This window comes from Rhincodon typus, chromosome 30, assembly GCF_021869965.1.
Source record: "Rhincodon typus isolate 14 chromosome 30, sRhiTyp1.1, whole genome shotgun sequence".
NCBI lineage: Eukaryota > Metazoa > Chordata > Chondrichthyes > Orectolobiformes > Rhincodontidae > Rhincodon > Rhincodon typus.
Genome location: NC_063361.1, coordinates 827,123 through 853,576, shown reverse-complemented (window position 1 = coordinate 853,576; position 26,454 = coordinate 827,123). Strand labels below are relative to the sequence as shown.

Genomic DNA, 26,454 nt, shown 5'->3' with positions numbered 1-26,454 from the left:
CATTTCTGAAGAAGGGTCTAGGCCCGAAACGTCAGCCTTCCTGCTCCTCTGATGCTGCTTGGCCTGCTGTGTTCATCCAGCTCTACACCTTGTTATCTCAGATTCTCCAGCATCTGCAGTTCCTACTATCACTTTCAATCTCTGTTCCCTAGATCCTGGCCAAATTACTAACAGAAATGGTTCATTTCCATCTACGCTGTGCTTTTAGTCCATTGATTCAAGACACATTGCCAAGTCAAAAATTCAAAAGCAGCTGTTAAAGTGGCTTAATTCAAGCCCATTTGCAGCTCTTTCTGTATCAAGAGCAAAACGATTGCGACACAGGATCGTTCCACCATACAGAACCAATTCAATAAATTTGAACTTTAAACTGTGCATTACTCTGTCGTTCTCACTAACTTCAAAAATAGAGGAGAATGCCATTATTTTACAGCATACTTTTTATTAACACCCGAGGGGACGAGGCATGTGCCGTAGATCAAATATTCCGTACAGTCAAGAGATCCACATAATCAATGTGAAAACACATGCTAAGTAATAGAAATATAATGCAGGGAGTATACACACTGTTATACTTTATTTACAGTATAAGTCACAAATAACGCAACTTTGCCTTAAATAAAACTTACTGTCAGACTGAATACTTAGACATGTGTCTAAGAGACAGTGATAATACTGTAAACTTTGCAGTATTTGAAGTATACACTTTTTGCCAGTTTATCAAGTGCTGGTTTAAAAAGTTCCGGTTAAAACAAAGTTTGCTGTGCTATCAATAGAAAAGTTTAACGGTTCACGTCAACAAAAATCACAACTCAAAAGCCACAAATCATTTGCAACAATTAAAAAACTATAGTGGACCCAAGAACCACAGTCCACCCATTTTTGGTTTTGCCCAGGTGTCAACTTGAATTGAGTACACTCCTACTCAATGTTTCAAGTTTCTTTACATTAAATCCGTTATTAGTGATGTTGAGTAACCTTTCTCCTACACTTGACAGCAGCATGCACACTCAACTTCCACTTTGTAGACATGCGTATTTTTACACAGCACTCATTTTAAACTGATTCATTCCATCGTTTTTCATAAACCAACCTTGAACACAAGATTACATGAGTGAATGGAACCTGCTAAATTGCTGAATCCTGTGGTCAGATTCTGACCAATCAAAACATAATTTTCTGATTCCATCCAGAGGTACTGAAATGTTCTAACTATGCATCAAGAAGCCAGCGAGCTCCACAAAGAGAACAGCTGTGAGGTCTTAATCTGTTTGTGAGCCCATGATCTCGCAAATCTAAATCTACAGGATGGTATCCAGATCAACAGGGCAGTTCACACATTGGCACAAACACTGATATCAACGGTTGTTTGTACTCTTACAACCCAGAACAAATCACTATTTCCACACAGAGAGCTCTCGGTCACGTTTATGCTATATTTCCTAAAATCTATTTCTACTTTCCTGAAGACAGAGAATTTTACTTCACTAGCAACACTGACCACAAGGTTCAGCCAGGTTATTTAACTTCGTAAAGGGCACCACAGCTGATCCTAATTTAGCCTCATTTGAGATTAACAGATGAAAGACTCTTGCAGCACAGTGGAAGTTCCATACCTTAGAGATTGGAGGGCCAATTCAAGTCCCATCTGCTCCAGAGGCTTGTTCTAATATTGCTGAACAGATTGATTATAAAATATCTACAATAGCTACATGTGATAAAGAGAATTCATAACAGATGAGGGTCTCTTCTGGCACAGTGGTAGTGTCCCTATCTCTCAGTCAGGAGGGCAGAGTTCAAATTCCTCTGCCCAAGACTAGTGTCTAAGAATGCTGGTTAAAATATGAACAGATGAAGGACTCACCTGGTGCGGTGGTAGTCTTTATGCCACTGGGCCAGGAGAACCACATTCAAATCCTACCTGTCCAAGAGGTGTGTCATAACATGTCTGAACAAGAGGACTATTGTGGCCCACTGGTAGTGCCCCTACTTCTGAGGCAGAAGGCCCAATTTCAATGCCCACCTGCACCAGTGGTACGTCATAACATTGCTGAACAAGCTGACAAAAAATACCAATGTAAACAGATGAAATGGGTCGCTGACCAGATTTCAATGTTAGGAACTCTTGTATTTTCCCTTCAAAGCAGGAATGGAGACCAAGTACAGCAAGTTAACTAACAAGTATGTAATCCAAAAGCTTCCTAATTTAGATTGTTTCAACACTAAAACACTCAACTGTAGGGTCTCATTCCTCATTTAAGTGCCTGCCATTTTTGAATTAACAAAAGGAAAATTGTGCAAGTTACTGGTCTGTGATTTGACATTAACTATGTTCTAGTATTTCAATGTTCTACTCCAGATTTTCGAACATTAGAAAAGCGGCAACACCCTGTCACTAAAGTATCAACATTACCAACTCTAAAAATACCTTCAGTTTCAAATGCTTTGAATGGTTCCCTTGTAGTTCTCTCCTTTGTCCAAATCCCACTGCAAATATTACAACAAAATAATTATAAACATGGAGTCTCATACATTCAAAACAGTTCCACATGTGGAAATTCTCAAGCTACTCTCTGAAGATAACCAGTGAAATGGATATGGGAAGAACAAAGACACAAATGGAAACAAGCTCCATGCAGTAAACCTCATGCCACAGAACCCAATATTCATTGGCTCATCACTGCAATGAGATCCAAAGCACCTTGCTTACTTGAGAAGCATATGAAAAAGTCAAAGAAGGAAGACAACCAACCCACTCGGTGAATTTAAATAAATGACATATTGCGACAAGATATCAGTCCAAGTTAAAGCACCTTTCTCGTAATAAACAAATTTTTCACTCTACAATAGCAGCCACCTCACTGTGCACAAACAGGAGCTGTACTAACTGTCCCACAGCACCATCACAACACTGTTTGTAACACCCTCAACAGCCCTCTGCTTTCTTTCATCCCCAAGCAACTGGATGGAAAAAAAACCCAATGGTTTCTAAAGTTCATAAATGGAAATATTTTCTCCAACCAGAGCACTTGTGGTCCAATAATCCAGATAGGCATCTGAATATAGCAGTCAACAGCGTTGCTGTGGCAAAGCGTTAGTTTCTTACCTTTAGGTCAAAGGATTTGGGTTCACATTCTGCATGACCTAGAGGGGTGTCTGAACTGATTCATTAAAATACCCACGAGCAAACCATGCATTAAAAAGGACTGTTATGGCACAGTAGTGGTATCCTGTCTGCTGAACCAGGAGGCTCACTCTGACCTGCTCTTTCTCTCCTCCTCCAGGCATCCCTCGTAACACATCTGAGCAGGTGAATTAAAAACATCTACAGCAGTCAACGTGGAAACCTAGGTGGTCATCCTATATTTTTCGTGAATTAATAACAGGAATTTAAGGAGAAGAAAACTCATTTAGCTTAGAACATGCATTCTTGCTTGCCTATGTCTAACAGGGAGAAATAAAATTCAGATCAGAGTCCCTGTTTGGCATTCACACTGAGCGTTCTATTGGAAGGGGCATAGGGTAACTGAAGATGTGACCGGTCTTAGCTGTGACACCTGCACAGCTAAGTAACCTGCCAACACACTGCCTAGTCTCAAACACAAAGTTGTCAAGCACTGCAGCAGTGGAACATTTCAGAGGATAGCAAGCTACATTGACCACCATCTACTTTAAACAGCTGACCAAAAGACAGTCCTGTCCCAAAAGAGACCAACACAAGTGATTAACAAAGACTGTCACATGGCACACTCCAGAAGAAGGCAGCATCAGGCCAGGCAGACAATATCAGGCATCAGGACCACTAAATAATGGTTTCAGTCACTTAGTGGATGCTAGTCCTAGAGACTAATGTTTGTTAGACCCCAACAATACAGAATTGACATTGTTGCTCGAAAACCAACAAAGGAACCTAATCTTGAAACCATTGCTTGAAATTACCCTTGTTCAAACTTCTCTGCTCTTCATCCAACTCACCCAGTACAGCATCCAGTGAAACTATCAAAATTTCTGCAGCAACTTTCTACCCAGTACTCTCTCTCCCAAACATAACTTCAGCAGTTTCAGTCAAGGACCAGAATTCCATCAAAACCTTATCCAGTAGATGTGCCTCTTTTGGGAGACTTGATGGCAAGCTTTGCTCAAACTATTTGAGCAAGAAGAGGCTTTACAATATATTAAGATTTAGACGGTTAGCAAAAGCTCTAACTCTGCTCAATACTCTCATCAGTCCAAAAGATTGTGGCCAAAAGTAATTCCCTAAAACGTATTTGCTCACAGGTTGTGGGTGTCCCTGGCCAGACTAGCTTTCCTTGCAAATCCCCAGCTACTTGTGAAAATGGGGTCATGAGTAACTTATTGAACTTTCATGGGGTGCTGGGACATACACAGTGCCATCTGGGAATCCCTAAATTTTATCCCACCGTTGATGAAACAATACCAATATAGTTCCAGTAAGATTAGTACAGTAAATCCTCTGTATCTGAGGAATCATAAATTGCAAATCTGCCCATCTCTGCCAAAATTAAGTAACAGCAAAAATTAATACCCATGATTTTTAAATTATTTTTAAATGAGCTCCGCACTTGCAAATTTCATCATTCGTTGGGGTTCTCAGGAAGAGCCCTTGCAGAGATGGAGGAATGAATGTACATGGCATGGAGCAGAACTTGCCAAATAGTGGTGGTTCCATGCATCTGCCAACCTTGTCCTCCTAGATATAAGGGTCACATGTTGGGAAGGTGCTGTCATACCAACCTAGTTGAGTCACTGCAGTCAATTTGAGATGGTACACACTGCTGCCATTATGCGTCAGTGGTGAAGCAGTTGTAGGTGGTAGATAGAGAACAAAACAAACAGACTGCTTTGTCCTGTGTGGTAACAAGCTTCATGAACATTGTCAGAGCTGCAATGATCCACAAAAATGAAGTGTAATCCACCACATTCCTCCACTGAGCTTTGAAGATACTGGACAGGTTTTGGGAGTCGGAGACAGTAAGGAGTCAGGTGGTGAGTTACTGCAGGATTCCTTGCCTTTTATTGGTTCTTGTAGAGTATATAGATGGCTGGTCCAGTTCACTTTTGGGTCAAGAGTAACTCATATAATGCTGACAAAAGGGGATTTAGCGATCATAATGCCACTGAATGTCAAGCACAGATGTTCAGATTCTCTAGTTGGAAGTGGTCACTTGTGTGGTGTGAATGATTACTCAGAGATCAAGTTATAGTGGATCTGTCAATGTGCAACGTGATGAGTTCAATAAAACTAACCAAAAGTAAAACATTCCTGAGAAAACAATGACAATCAAATGGCAGAATGTAGCATTCAGGTTGAGAATGGGAAATTTGGGTTGGAAACATCTGTGTTGAACTTAAAACATACATTGTAGCAAAGATTAGTGGTAAACCACAGGATTAGAAAAGTTTTAAAAGCCAAAATAAAATAAAATGAGGGAGAAAATAAACATTGTGGGCAAACTAGCAAGTATATTCAAAGGGACAGTAAGAGATTCTTTAAATAAAAGTGAATGCATGATTATCAAGTTTGGTAATATAACAAAAAAATAGGTTGGAAGGCAAGTAAAGAGGATAACACAAAGTCTAATGGTTGAACAAATGCAAAACTTAGATGTAATATAATGCAGGAAAATGTGAGGTTATCCAGTTGGGTAAGACGAAGAGGATCTGTGTATTACTTAAGTTGAGGAAGTCTTCAGAACGTTGAAGCACAGAAAGATTTGGGAGCCCTCACATGTATCACAAAAAGTTAATATCTAAGTACAGCAGACAGTAGAGAGGGCAAATGGACTGCTAGCGTTTTTTTTGAAGGGAACGGAGTACAAAAAATAGGGAGCTTCTAAAACTCTGCAAAGCACTAATCAGACCTCTGCTGGAATACTGTAAATAGTTTCGGTTCCCTTACCTGAGGAAATATCTACTAGCACTGGAGGCTGTCCAGAGAAGGTTCACTAGGCCGATCATGGGTATGGAGAGAGTTTCTTATGAGGAGAGGTTGAGTGGGTTGGGCCTGTACTAATTGGAACCTAGATGAATGAGAATCAACCTTATTGAAAGGTAGAAAACTCTCAGGACTTGATTGGGTAGATGCAGAAAGGTTGTTTGTCCTTGTGGGATAATTTAGAACCACAGGGCATAATCTCAGAAAAAGGAGTTGTCCAGTTTGGACAGAAATGAGAACATTTCTTCTCTCAGATGGTCATGAAACTGTGGCAACTTTTTTTTTAAGCAGAGAGGCTGGATTGTTAAGTGTATTCAAGGCTGAGTCAAAGAGGTTTTTTAAGCAGTTAGGGAATCCAGGGTTATGGGGATAAGGTGGGAAAATTGAGTTGAAGTTTATTCAATCAGCCATGATCTCATCGAATGGCCCAACTCTAGTCTTACGGACGAATGGCCTGACTACAACCACTTGACGTCACCAAACAGAAACGGTAGCTGTGCCATACCATATGAATGACCAGACTCCCATCTTCAAGACTGTTATAATAGCTAGCATAAAAAAGACAAAGCTTTCCACAAGACAAAAATTCACGTATTTGCTAGTTCACTGTTCATTCCTTCGCAAGTAAATTCCTGACTCCAAGACCCACCAATTCAAATTTTATATTTTGACACCAGCTCCTTCCCAAATACTTTTTTAAAAAACATGGACAAACTAAAACTTGGTTCAGCAAGTATTTGCCAGCACTGTAATATGTAAACATTCCTGCTCTCAGACTTGAACATTCTCAGCTTTTTATTACTTTTATCCAAATTAAATGTTTCAAGTACAATAATGGGACTACAGACATACAATGTTCACTGAAGTCAAATAAAACACCATTACACAAACAGATTCCATTAAACTAAACCAAAAACATGTTTGCAGTTATATACTGTAATGGTGAAATATTCATGGTTAAGAGCTCTTGTCACTGGCAACAGGAACAATTTCACAAGATTATACAAGTGTATTCTAAATACTACAGCCTACTGCGATGTACTATTTCACAAGACAGAAAAAAACCATGTAACAATCTGTTCATAAATTAAACAACACATTTTAAAGAATCAAATCAACTGATAATACGTACAGGCCAATTAGTTATGGTGTAGACCTGTATTCTATAATTTCCTAGTTAGAACATCTTAGAGAACCTGGACCTACTACTGATGAGGAAACAAAAAGGATAATATTCCTCCCTAACTATGTCAACAAGAGTGTCATGGCAAGAGGTGACCTTTCAAACTGAGAGGTCCCCTTTGAGATAACACAACAGCAGGCCTGAAGGAAGGACAAAGTTTGGTGCAATATCACAAACACATTTGTTCAACATAAAGAGGCCTACCCAAGGAATTCAAGCCACAAATATAGTGCTCCAAAAATTTCAGACATTTCAACGTGATCATATTCCATATAATGAAAACTGTTTGAATGTAAAGTCAGTGACTCAATTCTCCCAAGCAACAGTCTGAGGTCACCCACAAACAGCAAGAAAACACAAAATTACTCAGCCCAGGGGACACCACAGCCCTGGGCTTTCTAGTTCCGGATTATGGTTAAATCCTGAGCTGTCCTGTGCAGCATACACTCTATAAAAGCATCTAACACAAACACACACAGAATTCTGATAAACTCAGCAGGCATGGCGGCATCTGTGGAGATTGAAACAGAGCTAACAGGGTGAGTTCAGTATGACTCTTCTGAAGAAGTCACACTAGATTTAACATGTTCATGGTTTTTCTCCCAACAGATGCTGAGTTTCTCCAGCATTGTGCTTGTTTCGTACTTCAGGTGTCCCCACTATTTTGCTTTTAATTGTAAAAGCATCCAGTGACCAATGTTATGGGGATAAATTATTGGGGGATTCCTCTTGTGGGTATACAGCAACAAAGGAAACAGAAAAAAGGTTTACAGAGTCATAGCAAACTTTCATCAGATCACAGAGAACTTATGCTTTCATAGCTCTAGGATTTGTCATATCAGAAAGGTGCAGGAAAATACATCAGACAGACAGGACTCACAAATTGGGCGGGAGGTTACACTGAAATGTAAAAAATAGGAAGAGGCCCTTCTAGCCTACTTCACCATTTAATATCATAGTGGATCATTCAACTTTATACCCCCTTCCCACTTTCTCCCCATATCCTTTAGCCTCAAGAACATGTGACTCCTTGAAAACATTCAAAGTTTTAACCTCAATCACTTTTTGCGCAGAGAATTCCACAGGCTCACCACTCGGCTTTTTGTCATTTGTGTAAATGATCGGGATCTGTCGATAGGAGGTATGGTTGGTTAAGTTTGCAGATGATATCAAACTTGGTAGTGTAGTGGACAGTGAAGGTTACCTCAGAGTACAACAGGACCTTGATCACACAGACAAACGGGCCAAGGAGTGGCAGATGGAGTTTAATTTTGATAAACGTGAAGTGCTGCATTTTGCTAAGGTAAATCAGGGCAGGACTTATACACATAATGGTAAAGCGCTGGGTAGTATTGCTGAACAGAGAGACCTAGTGGTGCAGGTGCACAGTTCATTCAAAGTGGAGTCGCAGGTAGACAGGGTAGTAAAGAAGGCATTTGGTACACTTGTCTTTATTGATCAGCGCACTGAAAATAGGAGTGGGAGGTCACGTTGTGGCTATACAGGACACTGGTTAGGCCACTTTTGGAATACTGCGTGCAATTCTGGTTTCCCTGTTCAATGACCTGGCCTCCACAGCACTCTGTGGCAGTGAATTCCATAGATTCACCACTCTCTGGCTGAAATCATTTCTCCTTTTTCCATTCTAGAAGGTCTTCCCTTTACTCTAAGGCTGTGCCCTCGGGTCCTAGACTCTCCTACCAATGGAAGCATCTTCCCAACATCCACCTTGTTCAGGTCATTCAGTATTCTGAAAGTTTCAATTAGATCCCCCCTCATCCGTCTAAACTCCAATGAGTATAATCCCAGAGTCCTCAAATGTTCCTCATGTTAAGCTTTCCATTCCTGGGACCATTCTCGTGAACCTCCTCTGAACCTGCTCCAGGGCCAGTTCATCTTTCCTGAGATATGGGGCCCAAAACTGCACGCAATACTCCAAATGTGGCCTGACCAGAGTCTTATAAAGTCTCAGTAGTACATCCCTGCTTTTATATTCAAGTCCTCTCAAAATAAATGCTCACATTGCATTTGCCTTCCTGACTACTGAATTAACCTGCAAGTTTACCTTGAGAGAATCCTGGACTAGAACTCCCAAGTCTCTTTGCACTTCAGACTTCTAAATTTTCTCCCCATTTAGAAAACAGTCCATGCTTTTCCTCTTCTTACCAAAGAGCATGACCTCACACTTTGCCACTTGTTTGCCCACTCTCCGAACCTGTCCAAGCCCTTCTGCATCCTCACCACCTCCTCAAGACTACCTGTCCCTCCACCTATCTTTGTATCATCTGCAAACTTAGCCAGAATGCCCACAGTTCCTTCATTTAGATCATTAATGTACAAAGTGAAAAGTTGTGGTCCCAGCACTGACCCTTGCGGAACTCCACTTGTCACCAGCTGCCATCCTGAGAAAGACCCCTTTCTCCCTACTCTCTGCTTTCTGCCTGACAGCCAATCTTCTATCCATGCTAGCACCTTGCCTCTAACACCATGAGCCCTTATCTTACTCAGCAGCCTCCTGTGTGGCAGCTTATCAAAGGCCTTCTTGAAGTCCAGGTAAATAACATCCATTGGCTCTCCTTGGTCTACCCTGCTCGTTACTTCTTCAAAGAATTCTAGCAGATTTGTCAGGCATGACCTCCCCTTGATGAAACCATGCTGACTTTGCCCCATTTTACTATACACTTCCAAATATTCAGCAATGTCATCCTTTACAATGGACTCCAAAATTTTACCCACAACTGAGATTAGGCTAATCGGCCTGTAACTTTCCATCTTTTGCCTTACTCCCTTCTTAAACAGGGGTGTCACGTTAGCGATTTTCCAGTCCTCTGGGACTCACCCTGACCCTAGTGATTCCTGAAAGATCACCACTGAGGCTTCCACTATCTCTTCAGCTACCTCCTTTAGCACTCTGGGGTGTAGTCCATCTGGTCCAGGTTATTTGTCCACCTTCAGGCCAATCAGTTTTACTAGCACCTTTTCCTTGGTGATGGCCACCATACTCAGCTCTGCCCCCTGACTCTTTTTGGGATATTACTCATGTCTTCCACCGTGAAGACTGACGCGAAGTAATTATTCCGTTCCTTAGCCATTTCCTTGTTCCCCACGACCATCTCTCCACCATCATTTTCCAGTGGTCCAATGTCCACTTTTGCCTCTCTTTGCCCTTTATATACCAAAATAAACTGTTACAGTCTTTATTTATATTACTAGCTAGCTTACCCTCATATTTAATCTTCTCCCTCCTTATTTCTTCTTTTGTTGCCCTCTGCTCTTTGTAAGCTTCCCAGTCCTCTGGTTTCCCACTGTCCTTTGCCACATTATGTGCTTTCACGCTATCCCTGACTTCCTTAGTCAGCCACGGTTGCCTCATCCTCCCTGAACTATGCTTCTTTTTCCTAGGGATGAATTTTTGCTGTGTCTCTTGAATTACTTCCAGAAACTCCTGCCATTGCTGTTCCACTATCTTTCCTGCTAGGCTCCTCTTCCAGTCAATTCTGCCCAGCTCCTCCCTCATACCTCTGTAGTCACCTTTATTCAGCTGTAATACCGTCATCTCTGATTGTATCTTCTCCCTCTCAAATTACAGAGTAAATTCTATCATATTATGATCACTGCCTCCTAAGGGTTCCTTTACCTTAAACTCCCTTATCAAGTCTGCCTCATTGCACAACACCAAATCCAGTATTGCCTGTTCCCTTGTGGGCTCCACCACGAGCTGCTCCAAAAAGCCATCTCGTAGACATTCCACAAACTCCTTTTCTTGCAATCCGCTACCAACATGATTTTCCCAGTTCACCTGCATATTGAAATCCCCCATGATCACTATGACTTTGCCTTTCTTACACACCTTTTCTATCTCCTGGTGCATCTTGCGCCCCAGCTCCTGACTACTGTTTGGAGGCCTGTACACAACCCCAACTATGTTTTTTTTATTTGCGGTTCATCAATTCTATCCACACAGATTCTACACCATCTGACCCTACTTCGTTTCTTCCTATTGATTTAATTTCATTTCTCACTAATAAAGCAACCCCACCCCCTCGGCCCACCTGCCTATCTTTTCGATAGGATGTATATCCTTGGATATTCAGTTGCCAATCCTGACCTCCTTGCAGCCACATCTCCGTGATGCCTACCATGTCATACCTGCCAGTTTCGATCTGCGCCACAAGCTCATTTACCTTATATCTGAATGCATGCAGTATAAGGAATAACACCTTCAGTCTTGTATTAACCCTCCCTCTTCTCATTTTCATTTGTTTTTCCAGTGTTTGATTGCTAGCCTTTTCCAAACACTGTCGTATTTGTGTCTGTGGAGACTTTAATAACCTCTCCTGAATTGTCCTTCCCTGTCATTTCTTTCATATTTTTCCATTTAGGTGTATCCACCACTACAGGTTTAAGGACGGAGGAGAAAGATTTAAAAGGAACCTAAGAGGCAACTTTTCACACAGGGAGTGGTGCATGCATGGACCAAGCTGCCAGAGGAAGTGGTGGAGGATGAAACAATTACAACATTTAAAAGCCATCTGGATGGGTGGGCCAAATGCTAGCAAGTAGGACTAGACTAATTCAGGATGTCTGATCAGCATGGATGAGTTGGACCATGCTGTACATCTCTATGACTCTGGGTGAAGAAATTTCTTCTAATCTCAGTCCTAAATGGCTGACCTTGTATCCTTAATTGGGAACACTTTTCGTGAGTTTACCCTGTCTAATCCTGTTAGAATTTTGTATGTTTTTAATCAGATTCCCTCACTCAGTTTTCTAAATTCCAACAAATACAGTCCTAACTAATCAAGGCTTGTCAATGCTGCCATCCCAGCAACAATCAGTCTGGTAAATCTTTGTTGCTCCCCTTTCTTCTCCATAACATCCTTCCTCACATAGGGGCATTAAAACTGGACACTATACTCCAGGTGTGGTCCCACTAAGGCCGTGTACAATTGCAGCAAAACATCCCTGCTACTTGAATCCTCTTCTTAAAATAGCCAACATACTACTTGCCTTCTTCGCCACTTGCATGCTTAACTTTCAGCAACTGGTACACAAATGATACCAAAGTCTCACTGCACTGCCTGTAGATTGGGAAAAGGGCATTCAGGCAATAATCCTCCTTCCTGTTTTTGATACCAAAGTGGATAACCTCAAATTTATCCACATTATATTTCATCCGCCATGCATTTGGCCATTTACACAACTTGGATTGTGGGATTGGGACGGACAAGTAGATGAGACACCTGCCTTGAAGGAGATAAAGGGTAGACCCTAAGTTGCTGGATATGGTTGGTGGGTGGGTGGCTGTTTGTATGGGGGGGAATACAGAGAAAGAGACTGGAGACTTCAGACTGAAGGTGGATGTGAGGTTGTCGGTTTTGGAGGAAATCGGGGGTGGACATGTGGGGGTGGGGGGAGTCAGGTTTGGACGCGGGGGGTCGTTGGTGGACACGGGGGGTGGGGGGGGCTCGACCATCACGTGCCCGGGAACCTGGATGATGTAACCGGCTGCAACAATGAGCTGATGGCCGCGGGCTGGGCTCGGCTTCTAGAAGGTTCAGAGCCCGCCGGGCCCCGGCTCCCAGGCACCGCCACGCCAACTGCGCCACGGAGAGTGGGAGAGCGGGGGAGGGGAGCTGCCCCGGCGCCACGGCTTCCGCGCACAAAGCAGCCGCCACGTGAGGCCAGGCCCTTGCTCCCCGATCACCCGCCTTCAGCCCCTGATTAAACAAAGCACTCACCGCACGTGAGGGAGCCCGAGCCGGGCCCCGGCCTCGGCCAAAGCAGCCACAGCTTCAGACAGTCTGTTGGTCGGTCGGTCCGCCCGCCAACACGCACACGGGCAAAGGCGGAGCCCCGCTCGAGCTAGCCCTTAAATCGACTCTACCAGGGGTCACTTCGATTTATCCGCCCGCAAAAACAGCAAAGGAAAAGCAAAAGCTGGAGGATTCGAGACGCTAGTCGGTCAGTCGTTTCTTTTTCGGAGCAACGAGAGCGCAGTAAGATGGCGGCGGGGCCTGGCACTGCTGGCTTACAGGGTGCAGCCTTTCCCCCGATAACAATGCAGCGAGAGCCGCGGCGGTGATGTACGAACTCCGCCCGGCCGCTGTGTGGCAGTAGAGCGCGCAGGCGCTCAGCCGGCCACAGCCCTGTGCCCGTTGGGGCTTGTAGTTCGACGAGCAACGGCGCGTCCTTTCTCCCTCACTACGCAGTCGCAATTCCAGTCCCACCACACCTCCAGACTACAGTTCCCAGGAGCCTCGGCGCTACCCCGTTCACTCAGCTGCATCCTCCGCCCCCACGGCTGAATAGTCTGGCTATTGGTTGAGGAGCAGGATGGCGCCATTCTGGTCAGACACACTTTGTAGGAAATAACATTGCAACAAACTCAGAACACGGAAATGCAGTAGCCGCATGTGACTGACAACCTCAGTGCATCAAAGCTGTACACATACACCGCCTTCCTGATTATTTCAAGCTGCAATCTAATTTATAAATAAAGTCAAGTTATACACTGAGAGCCTGCATTTGGAATCCTTGTTGCACAAGTGATAAAACTTCATAAGAAACAGGGATAGGAGTAAGCCATTCGGTCAGTCAAACAGCATAGAAACAGACCCTTCGGTCCAACAAGTCCAGATCAATTGTGTTCCCAAACTAAACTAGTCCCACTTGCCTGCGTTTGGTCCATATTGTCCCCCCTCCACGAACCTTTTCTATTCATGTACTTATCTGAACTGATTTCTCATTCACTTAAAATCGTGGCTGATTGTGGTCATAACTCTACCTTTGTGCCTGCCCTCCACATTAGTTGACCCTTCTGAATCAACAATTTGTCTCATTCACCACAGGACATATTCAATTACAGTCCCTTAACACTTACATCCCCTGTTCTTCCGATGCAGTTTGCAGGCTCCAGCCACCTCCTTTTCACCATTGATATGCAATCCATTTATATGTACACTACCCATCAGGATAATCTTGGGGTCTCAGCTTCTTCCCAAAAAAAAATGGCCTGAACCTTTCTTATCCACCACCACCCTCCTCTGCCTGGCCAAGTTCCTCCGCACCTTAAACAATTTTTTTAACGCCTCACTTTTTTCAGATCAAAGGTGTTGCCATGGGTACCTTCACAGGCCCCAGACATGCGTATCACTTGGTGGGGTATGCAGAACATGTTGGTTTCAGTCTTACTTGAGTCCATCCCCACAACTGCTACATCGCTGACATAACCCGTGTTGCTTCTCGCTCTCATTCTGAATTGGAAACATTTATCAATTTCGCTTCCCACTTCCACTCTGTTTTTACCTTCACCTGCTCCATCTCTGACTTCTCCCTCCCCTGCCTTGACATCTCTTTCCAATTCTGGGAGGAGGTTGGCACCAATATCTAGTACAAACCTACTGACTCACACAGTTACCTGGACTATATGTCCTCACACCCCACTTCCTGTAAAGACTCCATTCCAATGTCGCAGATTCTGTCTCTGTCACATCTGTTCTGACTATGCCAGCTTCCACAAGCTCCAAAATATCCACCTTCTTTCTCAATTGAGGATTCCCATCACTGCGGTTGACAGGGTCCTTTGCTCTGTCTAACCCATTCCCACAATTCTGCCCTCACCTCCACTCTTCCCTCCCACAATAGTGACAAGGTCCTCCTGGCCTCACTTCCCTCCCAACAGCATCAACATTTGAAGAATCATCAGCTGCCACTTTCACTACCTCTAAGGGGCTGCCACCACAAGCCATATATTCCTCTCCTCCCTGGTGAGCTTTCTTCAGGGACCATTTTTTCTCATACACCTTGAACTGATCATTCTCCTCTCCCAATGCCTCCCCACAACTGCACAGCATTTTCTCATGTAATCGTAAATTTAACATTTACCCATTTACTTGCTCCCTTCTCACTATCCAAGGCCCCAGACAGACCTTCCAGGAGAAGCAGTGATTTATCTGCACTTCTCTCAATCTAGACTACTGTATTCACTGCTCACAACATGGTTTCCTCTGTACTGGGGAGATGAAGCGCAGACTGACTGAGTGTTTTGTAGAACACCTGTGTTCTCTCTGTAAAAGTGATCTTAGCTTCCGGTTGCCTGCCACTTCAACACTCCACTGTGCTCACTAGCCAACGTCTCTGTCTCAGGCTTGCTGCAGTGCTCCAGCGAAGCTCAGTGTAAGCTGAGAGACCAGAATCTCTTTTTCTGTTTGGGGACCCTGCAGCCCTCAACACTCAATATTGAGTTCAATAATTTTACGGCCTGAGCACCTTCTTCCACATCTTTCCTCCAACCCCCACAACAGCAGGCCCTGTCATCACATGGGCTGCTGTAACAACCAAACCATCATCAGGCACAAAGGGTCCCCATGAGCAACTAGTGATTTTCCCAGGCTGATCGTTACCCATTCCTTTGTCTACCTAACTGCTGTTTTTTCTCTCTCTTTTACCTCCGTAAGATCAGTGGCTGTGGGAGAAAAATTAGACCATTCAACCCATCATCTGATTCACCATTCGATCATGGCTGATATGTTTCTGATATGTATCCAGCAATTTCTGTTTTGTTTTCAATAACAGTTTCCTCTGCTCACTGTAGAAGAGCATTTATAAACTAACAATCCTCAGAGAGGAAATGCACCCTCATTTCCATCTAAAATTTATCTTGAAACTCTGCCCACAAGTTTCTAGATACAAATAATTTCTTGTTAGTGCAGAACACCAACGTAGCTAAAAAGAGACTCAACATTTAAATTTTTTGTCAAGCACTCATCAGGACTGGGATGCAAGAAACCAAAATTCAGTTGAAAAACATCAAATTATAAAGTATAGGAAAAGGATACTGATTGGTTAAACCATGGTTGATACAGAAATGCAGCAGGAAATGTTAACTAAACCAACTTAGTTGATTGAAACCAGACCAGGCTGGAAGAAAATGATTGGTCAGGGTGTTGCCATGGGGAAGGCAGCAGGTATTTCTGTCTCCTTTTCTCTTTCCTTGTTGAAAAAAAATGCAAAGTATGGACAAAATCCTTTTGTCTCAAAGAACGGGGTCATGTGTGCAAACACATGTTGCAGCAAGCATGTGGCAAGACTGAGCCTGATAGCTAATCTTAAGTTGGTTTCCAATGTAATTCTCAGAATAGTTAAAATTACTTATTAAATGCACTGGATAGCAGAATTACATCTAATGTTGGACACTTTGTTCTGGGAATTTCCAAGCATGGAGTAGTTGATTATGGTTAGCACAATGGTCGTCATGGACAGTCAAAAGAAGTTTAATCGTGTAGCACATGCACCGTATGAATTCCAACACATATATTAAATAGAAAATTACAGTTGAGTAGTGGAGAAACAATTGTCAGATTTTTCAGCAATCACATCCAGAAAAGGAACTTGTTTGATTTTTCCATTTTTGGGACAGACAGCCAACAAACCTGCATCATATGAGTATTAATTTGCATTATTCATTTGTGCACTGGCAAAACGGTCTTTGAGCTTGAAGGCAGCACCTTTTCAGCGCACAATACCTTTCATGTTTACTGCAAAGTAGCAGTGTGAAACAGATAACTTAACTTGTTACTCAAACTTCAACAAACTTTCACCTTCCAGGTAAATTGAAATTGATTTGTCACCTTTCAGGACCAAAATTACAGCCTTAGGCCATTTCATACAATTCCATGAAATTCATGCAGCAATTATCATACAGGTTAATCCTGGTACATACTATCTCAATTTCAAACTCATATTGAGCAGGTGGCTACAACTGCATTGACAAGGTTGCTAAGAAATTTGATCATGTAGCACATGCACTGTATGAATTGCAAGACATATTAAATGTAAGATTGCAGTTGACAGTAGTAGAGAAACAACTGGCAGATATCTGAACAATTACATCGAGAAAAGGAACTTGTTTCATTTTTCCATTTCAATAGTAAAATTGAGCCCAGGCTGATGTTTATTAAGTTGTGTGTAGAAATTCATTGATGCAGTTTTGCATTCAAATGTTGTCCTTGTGCCAACTTTGTAACTGACCTTTGCTTTGAATAGGGTGGTGGTGATCCCATCCAAGACATGCTTTTCACAGTGACAAAGATGTTAGCAAGGGAAACAAATCAGCACTGACTTCTCATTTTGTACCAATTGTTGTTCCCTTTCTTAGTTTGGTTCTTGCATCCCAGTCCTGATGAGTGCAAGCTTTGCTCTTCTGAGTTCCTTTCATCAATGCTTAAATTCTAGATTCCCCCACTAAAGAAACATGCTCTTAGCAAATAATGTGCCAAATTCCCCTAGATTTTTACATGATTCAATAAAACCACTTCTCATTCTTCTACAATTCACCAAGTACAGGCTCAACCTGCTCAATCTTCCCTCGACACAACTGCTTCAACTCAGGAATTAGCTGAACAGATATTTTTGCAACTGTTTCCACTACCGAGAATACAAGTAACATTCCAGAAGTAGTGATACATCAGGAAATGGAAGAGTGGGAGAAACCCACGAGAATCAGAGTCATCAGAAAAGTGGTACTGAGTAAACGGTTGGACCTGTGGCTGACAAGTGGCCGGTATTGATGGACCTCATCCCAAGTTCTTAAAAGAAGTGGCTCATGTGATACTCGATGCAACGGTTTTAATTTTCCAAATCTTCCTTGATACATATATGGTTCCATTCGTGTAGATGTTAGAGAATGTAACTTCTTTATTCAAAACAGCAGGGAGACCGAAGCAGGAAATTGACCAGTTAGCTTAACACCTGTCCCAGGGAAAATACATAAAATATGGAACAGTACAGCACAGGAACAGACCCTTCAGTTCACCATGTCTATACTGAACATGATGCTATTCTAAATTAATCCCATCTGCCTGCATATAGTCTGTGACCCTGTATTCTCTGTCTGTTCATATGTAGATCGAAATGCCTCTTAAACTTTGCTATCATACCTGCTTCTACCACCATTTCTGGCAGTGCTTAGCAGACACCTCTGAATAAAAACTTTTCTTGCACATCTCCTTAAAACTTTCCCCCTCTCACCTTAAACCTATGTCCCTGAGTATTTGACATTTCCAACCTGGGAAAGAGATGCCGATATCCACCCTATCCACGCCTCTCATAATTTTATATACATCTATCAGGGTACCCTTCAGCCTCCGATGCTCGAGAGAAAACAATCCAATCTCCTTCTGGTTAATACAATACAATCCTCTTTTGAGCCCTCTCCAAAGCCTCCTCGTACTTCCTATACTGTGGCAACCAGAACTGCGCACAGTACTCCAAATGTGGCCTGACCAAAGTCTTATTACAGTTGCAACATGACTTGCCAAATTTTATACTCAATGGCCTGACTGATGAAGGCAAATATACCATATGCTTTCCTTATCACCTTATCCACTTATGTTGTCACTTTCACAGCTATAGACGTGGACCTTAAGATCCCTCTTTATGTCAATGCTCCTAAGGATCCGATCGTTTACAGGATACTGTCCTCTTGCATTTGACCTCCCAAGATGCATCACCTCACAATTATCTGAATTAAACTCTATCTGCCATTTCTCAGCTCAACTTTCCAGCTGTTCTATACCCTGCTGCATCTTTTGATATCCTTCCTTTCTATCCACAACCCCAACAATTTTCATGACATTTACAAACTTACTAATCTGACCACCAACATTTTCATCCAAATCATTGATATATATTACAAACATCAGTGGTTCCAGCACTAATCCTTACAGAATACCACTGGTCACATAACTTCCAGTCAGAAAAACATACGTCATAGCTACTCTCTGTCTCCTAGGGCCAAGCCAATTTTGTATCCAACTTGCCAGCTCACCATGGATTCCATGCGATTTCAAACTTCTGGACCAGTCTACCATGACGGACTTTGTCAAAGGCCTTGATAAAAAGTCCATGTAGACAACATCAATTGCCTTACCCTCATCAATCATCTTCGTCACTTCATCAAAAAACTCAAGTTTGTGGGGCAAGACCTCCCTGCATAAAGTCATGTTGACTATCCTTAGTAAGTCCATTCTTCTCCAAATGCAAGTAAATCACGTCTCTAAGAATCTTCTCCAATAATTTCCCAATTACTAACTTAAGGCTCACCGGCCTATAATTTCCTAAATTATCCCTGTTTCCGTTTTTGAACAAAGGAACAACATTGGCTATTCTCCGTTTTCTGAGATCTCACATATGGCTAAAGAACTTACAAAGATGTCTGTCAAAGCTTCAGCAATTTCCTCTTTTGCCTCCTTCGGTATCCTGGGATCAGGCTCTGGGGTCTTATCTACCTTAAGGTTTTTCAAGACACTCAGCACCATCTCTTTCTTCATATTGACATGCCTTAGAGTATCAACAAACCCCTGCCTGAACTTACTATGATCCATGTCTTTCTCCTTGGTGAATATTGATGCAAAATGTGCATTAAGGACTTCACCTGATTCCTCTGGCTCCACACCTAAATTCCATATTTTGTCTTTGAGTGGACGGACCCTTTCCCTAATTACCCTGTGGCTCCTAGTATACATATAAAATGCCTTGGGATTCTCCTTAATCCTACTTGCCAAGGACATTTCTAGGCCCCTTCTGGATCTCCTAATTTCTATTTTAAGTTCTTTTCTGCTTCCGTTTTACTCCTCAAGGGCCTTGTTTGATTTCTGTTTGCGAAACCTTACATATGTTTCCTTTTTCCTTTCAAGGAAACATACAACATCTCTCGTCACCCAAAGTTCCCGAATCTTTCCATCCTTATTTTTCATCCGCACAGGAACATGCTGATCCTGAAATCTGGTCAACTGGCTTTTAAAAAGCTCCCATGTGTCAGATGTGGATTTACCTTCAAACAGCCGCCCCCATTTCCTGCCGAATACTGTTGTAATGAGCCTTGCCCCAGTTTAGCACTTTCACCCAAGGACCAGTCTTATCCTTTTGCATAACCATCTTAAAACTTACGGAATTATGATCACAGCTTCCAAAATGTTCCCCACTGAAACTTTGATCACCTGGCCAGACTCATTCCGCAGTAAAAGATCTAATATGGCCCCTTCCCCAGTTGGACAATCTACATTTGTTATAAGAAACCTCCTGGATGGACTGAACAAATTCTGCCTCATCTAAATGCCCGGCACTAAGGGAGTCCCAGTGAATATTGGGGAAATTAAAATCACTCACTACCACAACCCTATTGTTTTTACATCCTTCTATGATCTGCTTACATATCTGGTCCTCTAATTGCCGCTGGTTATTGGGAGGCCTATAGTACAACCCCATCATAGTGTTTGCACCTTTCTTATTCCTAAGTTCTATTCTGGATGAGCCCTTCAAGATATCTTCTCTTAGTACAGCTGTGACATACTCCTTAATCAGTAGTGCAACTCCTCCACCCTTTACATCCCTCTCTATCATGCCTTACGCATCCAAACCCGGGAATGTTGAGCTGCGAGTCCTGCCCTTATCACAACCAGGTTTCTGTAACTGCTACCTCATCATAGTGCCGGTGAACTAATACAGGCTCTAAGCTCATCTATCTTATCTGTTATACTCCTGGTGTTAAATTAAATACACTTCTGACAGCTAGTCCCGCTGTGTTCATTAATGTGGCCCTTCCTGTTCTTTCCACGAGACTTATTTGATTTAGCCCCTCTCTTCTCTTCAAAAACTCTAAATGTTGACTTACTGTTCTGGTTCTCTCCCACACCCCCACTCCCGCCACACTGGTTTAAACCCTCCCGAGTGGTACAAGCAAGCCTCCCTGCCAGCATATTGGTGTCACTCCAGTTTAGGTGCAACCTGTCCTTCTTGTACAGGTCCCACCTGTCCTGGATGAGATCCTAATGATCCAGATAGCTGAATCTTGTTCTCTTACACCAGTTCTTTAACCAGGCATTCAACTGTATTATTTTCCATTTCTGGTCTCACTAGTACATGGCACAGGGAGTAATCCCAAGAATAAAGCCTGAGAGGTCCTGCTTTTCAATTTCCTACCTAATTCCTAAATTCCCTTTGCAGGACCTCATCTCTCTTTCTGTGTTTTATGTCGTTAGTATGGACCACGACTTCTGGCTGTTTACCCTCCCCCATCACAATATTCTGTGCACACTTGGGGACATCTTTGACATCCTGAAGTATCGTTCGCAGCCACATAAATGCCTATCTGTGCCCCTGACTATAGAGTCCCCTACTACTGCTGCTCACCTACATTTTGACCCTCCCAGCTGTACAACAGAGCTAGTCATAGTGCCACTGATCTGGCTGCTGCTGTTGCTTTGCCTGAGAGGCCAAACTCCCCCGACAGTATCTGTTGAAGAGGGAAATGGCCACAGGGGACTCCTGCGGTGCCTGCCTACACTTAACAGTCTTCCTGGTGGTCACCCAACTCTTTCCCATCTGTGTAGCCCTTACTAGTGGTGTGACCACTTGGCTAAATGTACTATCCATGACATTCTCAGCCTCATGGATGATCCATAAAGAGCTCATCCAGAGCTCCTGGCACACCTTGCAGCAGATCCAGATGTTAGTAGCCATTATTACAATAGTTATAGCAGGGTACTTGGATAAGTTCAAAGTTATCAGGCAGAGTCAATATTGTTTTGCAAAAGCTAAATCATGTCTGACCAATTTATTGGAGTTTTTGTGAGGATGTGACTTGATAAAGGAGAACCGGTGGATTTACTGTACTTCAGATTTCCCGAAGACATTTGATCAGGTGCCACATCAAAGGTTATTGCTGAAAATAAAAGCTCATTGTGTACAGGTTAGCATACTGGCATAAATAGAAGACTAGCTGGCTAACAGGAAGCAAAGAATAGGTGTAAATCAGTTTTTTCAGATTGGCAAGAGTAATAAGTCGTGCGCCACAAGGTTCATTGCTGGGACCTGAACTGTTTAAGATTTATATAAATGACTTAGATGAAGGCATAGTTGCCAAATTTGGTAAAGATAAAAGAGGTTCCAAGGAGGCTACAAAAGGATATTGATAGTTTAAGTGAGTGGGCAAAGATGTGGCAGATTGAACATTGTGCAAGAAAATGTGAAACTGTCCACTTTGGAAAGAAGAAATAAAAGTTTAATAACTAAATGATGCGAGATTACAAAGAAATCTGAGTGTCCTCAAGCATGAATGATGAAAGATTAGACAACAGGTAGGCAGTTATGAAAGCTAACAGATTGTTAACATTTATCACAAGGGGAATCGAATATGAAAGTAGGGCTGTTATATTTCACTCATACATGGCACGGGTGATATCGCATTTGGCGTGCTATGCACAATTTGGTTGTTTTATTTAAGAAAAGTTGTAAATGCATTGGAGGCAGTTCAGAGAAAGTGTACTGAAGTAATACCTGGAATGGGTGAGATGTCTCATGAGGAAAGGCTAGTCTTTATCCATTGGAATTTTGGTGAGTATGAAGTAACTTGATTGAAACATATACAATCTTGAGAGGTCTTGACAGGTTGGATATGAAAAAGATGCTTACTCCTTTGGGAGAACCTGGAACTCATGGTCCTTGTTTGGGTCGCCCATTTAAAAGAGGGAATCAGGCAAAAAAAATTCTCTCAGAGGTTGAGAGAGTTTGGAACTCTCCTTCCTGAGAAGCTGGTGAAAGCATAATCCTCGAATATCTATAAAGAAGAGGTGAATAGATTCTTATTAAGCAACAGACTGAAAGGTTATCAGGGTAGGTGAGAATGTGGTTGAGGCTCTGGTTCAATGGTGGTCCAGGCTCAAGAGGTTGAGTGGCCTATGTCTGTACATTTGTCCCTGCCAAAGTGGACAATGTCACCTTACCGTACATTATACTTCATTTGCCACACTTTGCCCATTCACTTAACCTGCCCACAGGCCATTTCTAACCTCAGCACAAATTGCTTTCATGCCCATAATATTACCAACAAATCTGACATAATATGGTCAGTTTCAGGCCATTAGATCACAAATAGTTGAGACTCCAAAACCACCTCTTGCAGCATTCCACTCATTAAATTTAGTGTGAAAATAAGATTCATATCACTCCCTGTTTCCTGTTAATTAGACAATCTGCTAAGCATGGTAATTTATCATGTTTTGTGTGGTATCTCTTGGATGTGTTTTGGAAATCTAATTACACAATATCACTTTATCCTCAGGCTGGTAGCATTTTCAAAGGATCTAATAAATTTAACAAGCATGATTTCTTTTTTACATTACCATATTGATAGTGTCTGCTTGTGATATGATTTTTGAAATGTCTACTCCTATTTCCTTCATAATTGATTCTAGAATTTTCTCAAGGACAGATGTTAGATTAACTCGCCTCTCATTTCTGACTTCTGTTTCCCATCTTCCTTGAGTTTGGGATTTTTCAATCAAATGGGACTGTTCCAGAAATCAAGGAGTTTTTGGAATCGATTGTCTCTGTAGCCATTTCTTTGAAGATCTCAGGCCGAACAACAGACAGCGTGCCACATCAAGGAAGGGGAACGTTATCTGGACACTTTGTTTACGCCCTTGTTTAACCGGAAGCCACAAGACTTCATGGGATCCGGAGTCATTGTTGAGGACTCACAGGGCAACTCCCTCTGTATACCACCGTGTTGCCACTTCTGCTGAGTCTCTCCTGCCAGTGGGGCAGGACATATTCAGGGATGGTAATGGTGGTGTCTGTGACACTATCTGTAAGTTATGAGTATGACTATGTCAGGCTGTTGCTTGACTAGTCTGTGAGACAGCTCTCCCAATTTTGGCACTAGCCCCCAGGTGTCAGAAAGGAGGATGTTGCAGGGTCTACAGGGCTGTTTCTGCCATTGTCTTTTCCGGTGCCTAGGTCAATGCCAGGCGATCATTTCTTTGTTGAAACTTTGTAGCAATTGTTACAAGTGAATGGCTTCCTAGGCCATTTCAGAGGGCAATTGAGAGGCAACCACATTGTTGTGGGTCTGGACTCACATGTTGGCCAGACCAGGTGAGGATTTCCTTCCCTGAAGGACATTAGTGAGCCAGATGGGTTTTTCTGACAATCAACTATGATTCAGTAGATCCTTAATTGCACATTTTTTTAAATTGAATTCAAATTCCACCATCTACTGTGGCGGGATTTGAAACTGGGTCCCCAGAACACTAGTTGAGTTGCTGGATTAATAATAACACCACAAGGCTATCGCACAGAGAGTGGTTCATATGTAGAATGAACTGCCAGTGGAAGTGATAGATGCAGGTACAGTTACAACATTTAAAAGACATTTGGATAGGTACATGAATAGGAAAGGTTTAGAGGGATATGGGCCAAATGCAGGCAAGTGGGACCAGTTTAGTTTGGGGAAACTTGGTTGGCATGGACAACGTGGACTGAAGGGTCTGTTTCTGTGCTGTGTGACTTTACACATGAGCTATCCTCTGGGTACCAGTCTCTGAGGTTGGGAAGCATGGGGGTAGGGGGGTTGTTGGTCAGGAACTCTGTACCTCCTAAAGGTATACATTACACAGACCAAGAAAGCAATTCTGATGTCTTTTCATTGCAATCTAGTTTTGTCACTGAGCTAAGGGAGCACATCCCTTGCAATTGAATCTTTTGTTTAAAACTTCTTTGCCATGGTTCACATTCCACTATCTCTCCATGTATAGTCTCATCTCAACTGAACAAATAACTATACTTCTAAAGCATCTATCAGCAACATAAAATACTGCAATGAGCAGCAACAATAAAACAGGCCTGTTCAGTCATGTAAGAAGACACTGGGACATGAGAGACAAAAATAGAAATTGCTGGAAAAGCTCAGCAGGTCTGGTAGCATCTGTGGAGAGAAATCATAGTTAATGTTTCGTGTTGAGTGACCCTTCCTCAGAACCCTTCCTTAAGACGTGAGATATGGTTTACAAATGTTTTTTATGAGGAATGCCTTAAAGGAGGGACGTGAGTTCAAAACGCAGATGTTTAAAAAGGGAATTGCAGATCTACTGTATAGGGCCAGAGAATTGAAGGCACAGTCACCAATCAGAGCATGATAAACCTGGAGAATAAGCCAGAAGACAGACTTGCAGAAGCAGTTCAATCAGATAAATGTGTCACATTTTCTCAAGCCAACAGCTCAAAATTGATCCAGTGATAAATTACAAAATTAACCTATATCTCTCACATAGGACAAAGAAAGCATCAAGGTGCAGGTTCTGCCTGGATTCATATGTACTGATTGTTCAACAACAGGAGTTCTGCAGCTTCTGTTTACTGTCAGTACTAGGCAACATGGAAGTCAGAGACTGGTTTACAGAATGAGATAACAGCTTTGAGTCAAAGGCTATTGGATTTTACAAACGGTGTCTGACTCTCTGCTACTGAAAACACTGATAAGAAACAGAGTCTGAGTCATTTCCTCTCAACTAAGGCAGGCAAACCGACACTGAGACTGATTCCTCAGAAGTAACTACGTTGCTAGACCAAGGTTCCTGAAGTTCAGAAAGAACTGCTGTACAACAGTGAGCCTCAGAATCAAAACAGACCTTCTGTCCCAAGACTGCAGATAACAAAATATAATAGGGAAGGTACTGAAACATGGACACTATCTAAGGAAGACCATCCTAGGGAGAGTTTGTGCCCTTTTAACTGTAAGGAGTTTAACTTAGGTTATAAGTCTTAGAGGAAGGAGAAACTTCAGATTGGAGTGCAACTCCACAATTGCCAGACTTCTCCACTAAACTTACCAATGTTGCATTCTCCGTGTTTGGTAGAATGGTGGACCGATGCCCAAAGGAGATGCGTGCAGAGTGACTGGGGAGGAAATCCTTTTAAACCCAGGAATGCAGTTGCTTATGAGTAAACTCAAAAGAAACAAAGAATTGTCTCACAAGGCATTGGGAAATTCCTTTCAGAGTTTTAATGTCACACAAATTTGCATCGCTACTCAAATCACTGCGCCTGAGAGCAGAATTGGAGAGATAGTCCACTGATTGAAATCACTGATAATCAACAAACAATTAGGCAAAGGCTGAACAGTCCTGAAAGTACAGAACTGTATATATACATTTCTGTAAATACAGTTGTGCTCATCTCACACAATAACATAAACTGGAACAATTCCTACTTTCCTATTTTGTGTTGTGTTTTAAAGAGCAAAATCTGAAAAGTGGAAAATAGCACAAAACGAGCGGTAAGTAAAATCTTCAACCTCACCCACTATTGCACCATGGGGTTTAGAGGCCATGAGGCTGTGCTGGACCTCCAGGTGGACTACTCTATGACTGACTCAGTGACTAGCAAGGTTGACCAAGATTAGGGATAGTAGGAACTGCAGATGCTGGAGAATCTGAGATAACAAGGTGTAGAGCTGGATGAACACAGCAGGCCA

The 26,454-nt window shown here is 42.5% G+C and overlaps 1 protein-coding gene across 4 annotated transcripts in view; it reads right to left on the bottom strand.

Annotated features, from left to right (window-relative positions):
- kansl1b (KAT8 regulatory NSL complex subunit 1b) overlaps nucleotides 1–13,310 on the bottom strand; it is a 207,654-nt gene extending 194,344 nt beyond the window's left edge. Inside the window, exons 1-2 of one of the 4 annotated variants that reach the window (XM_048614699.1) lie at nucleotides 12,881–13,302; nucleotides 2,429–2,487 (exon numbers count right to left, since the gene is read on the bottom strand). The gene's annotated coding sequence lies outside the window, so the exon portion shown is untranslated. Of the gene's footprint in view, nucleotides 1–2,428; nucleotides 2,488–5,920; nucleotides 5,942–12,880 lie in introns of those variants that run through there. The other 3 variants (XM_048614701.1, XM_048614698.1, XM_048614700.1) reach the window with 3 other exon arrangements.
- Nucleotides 13,311–26,454: the final 13,144 nt, after the last annotated feature.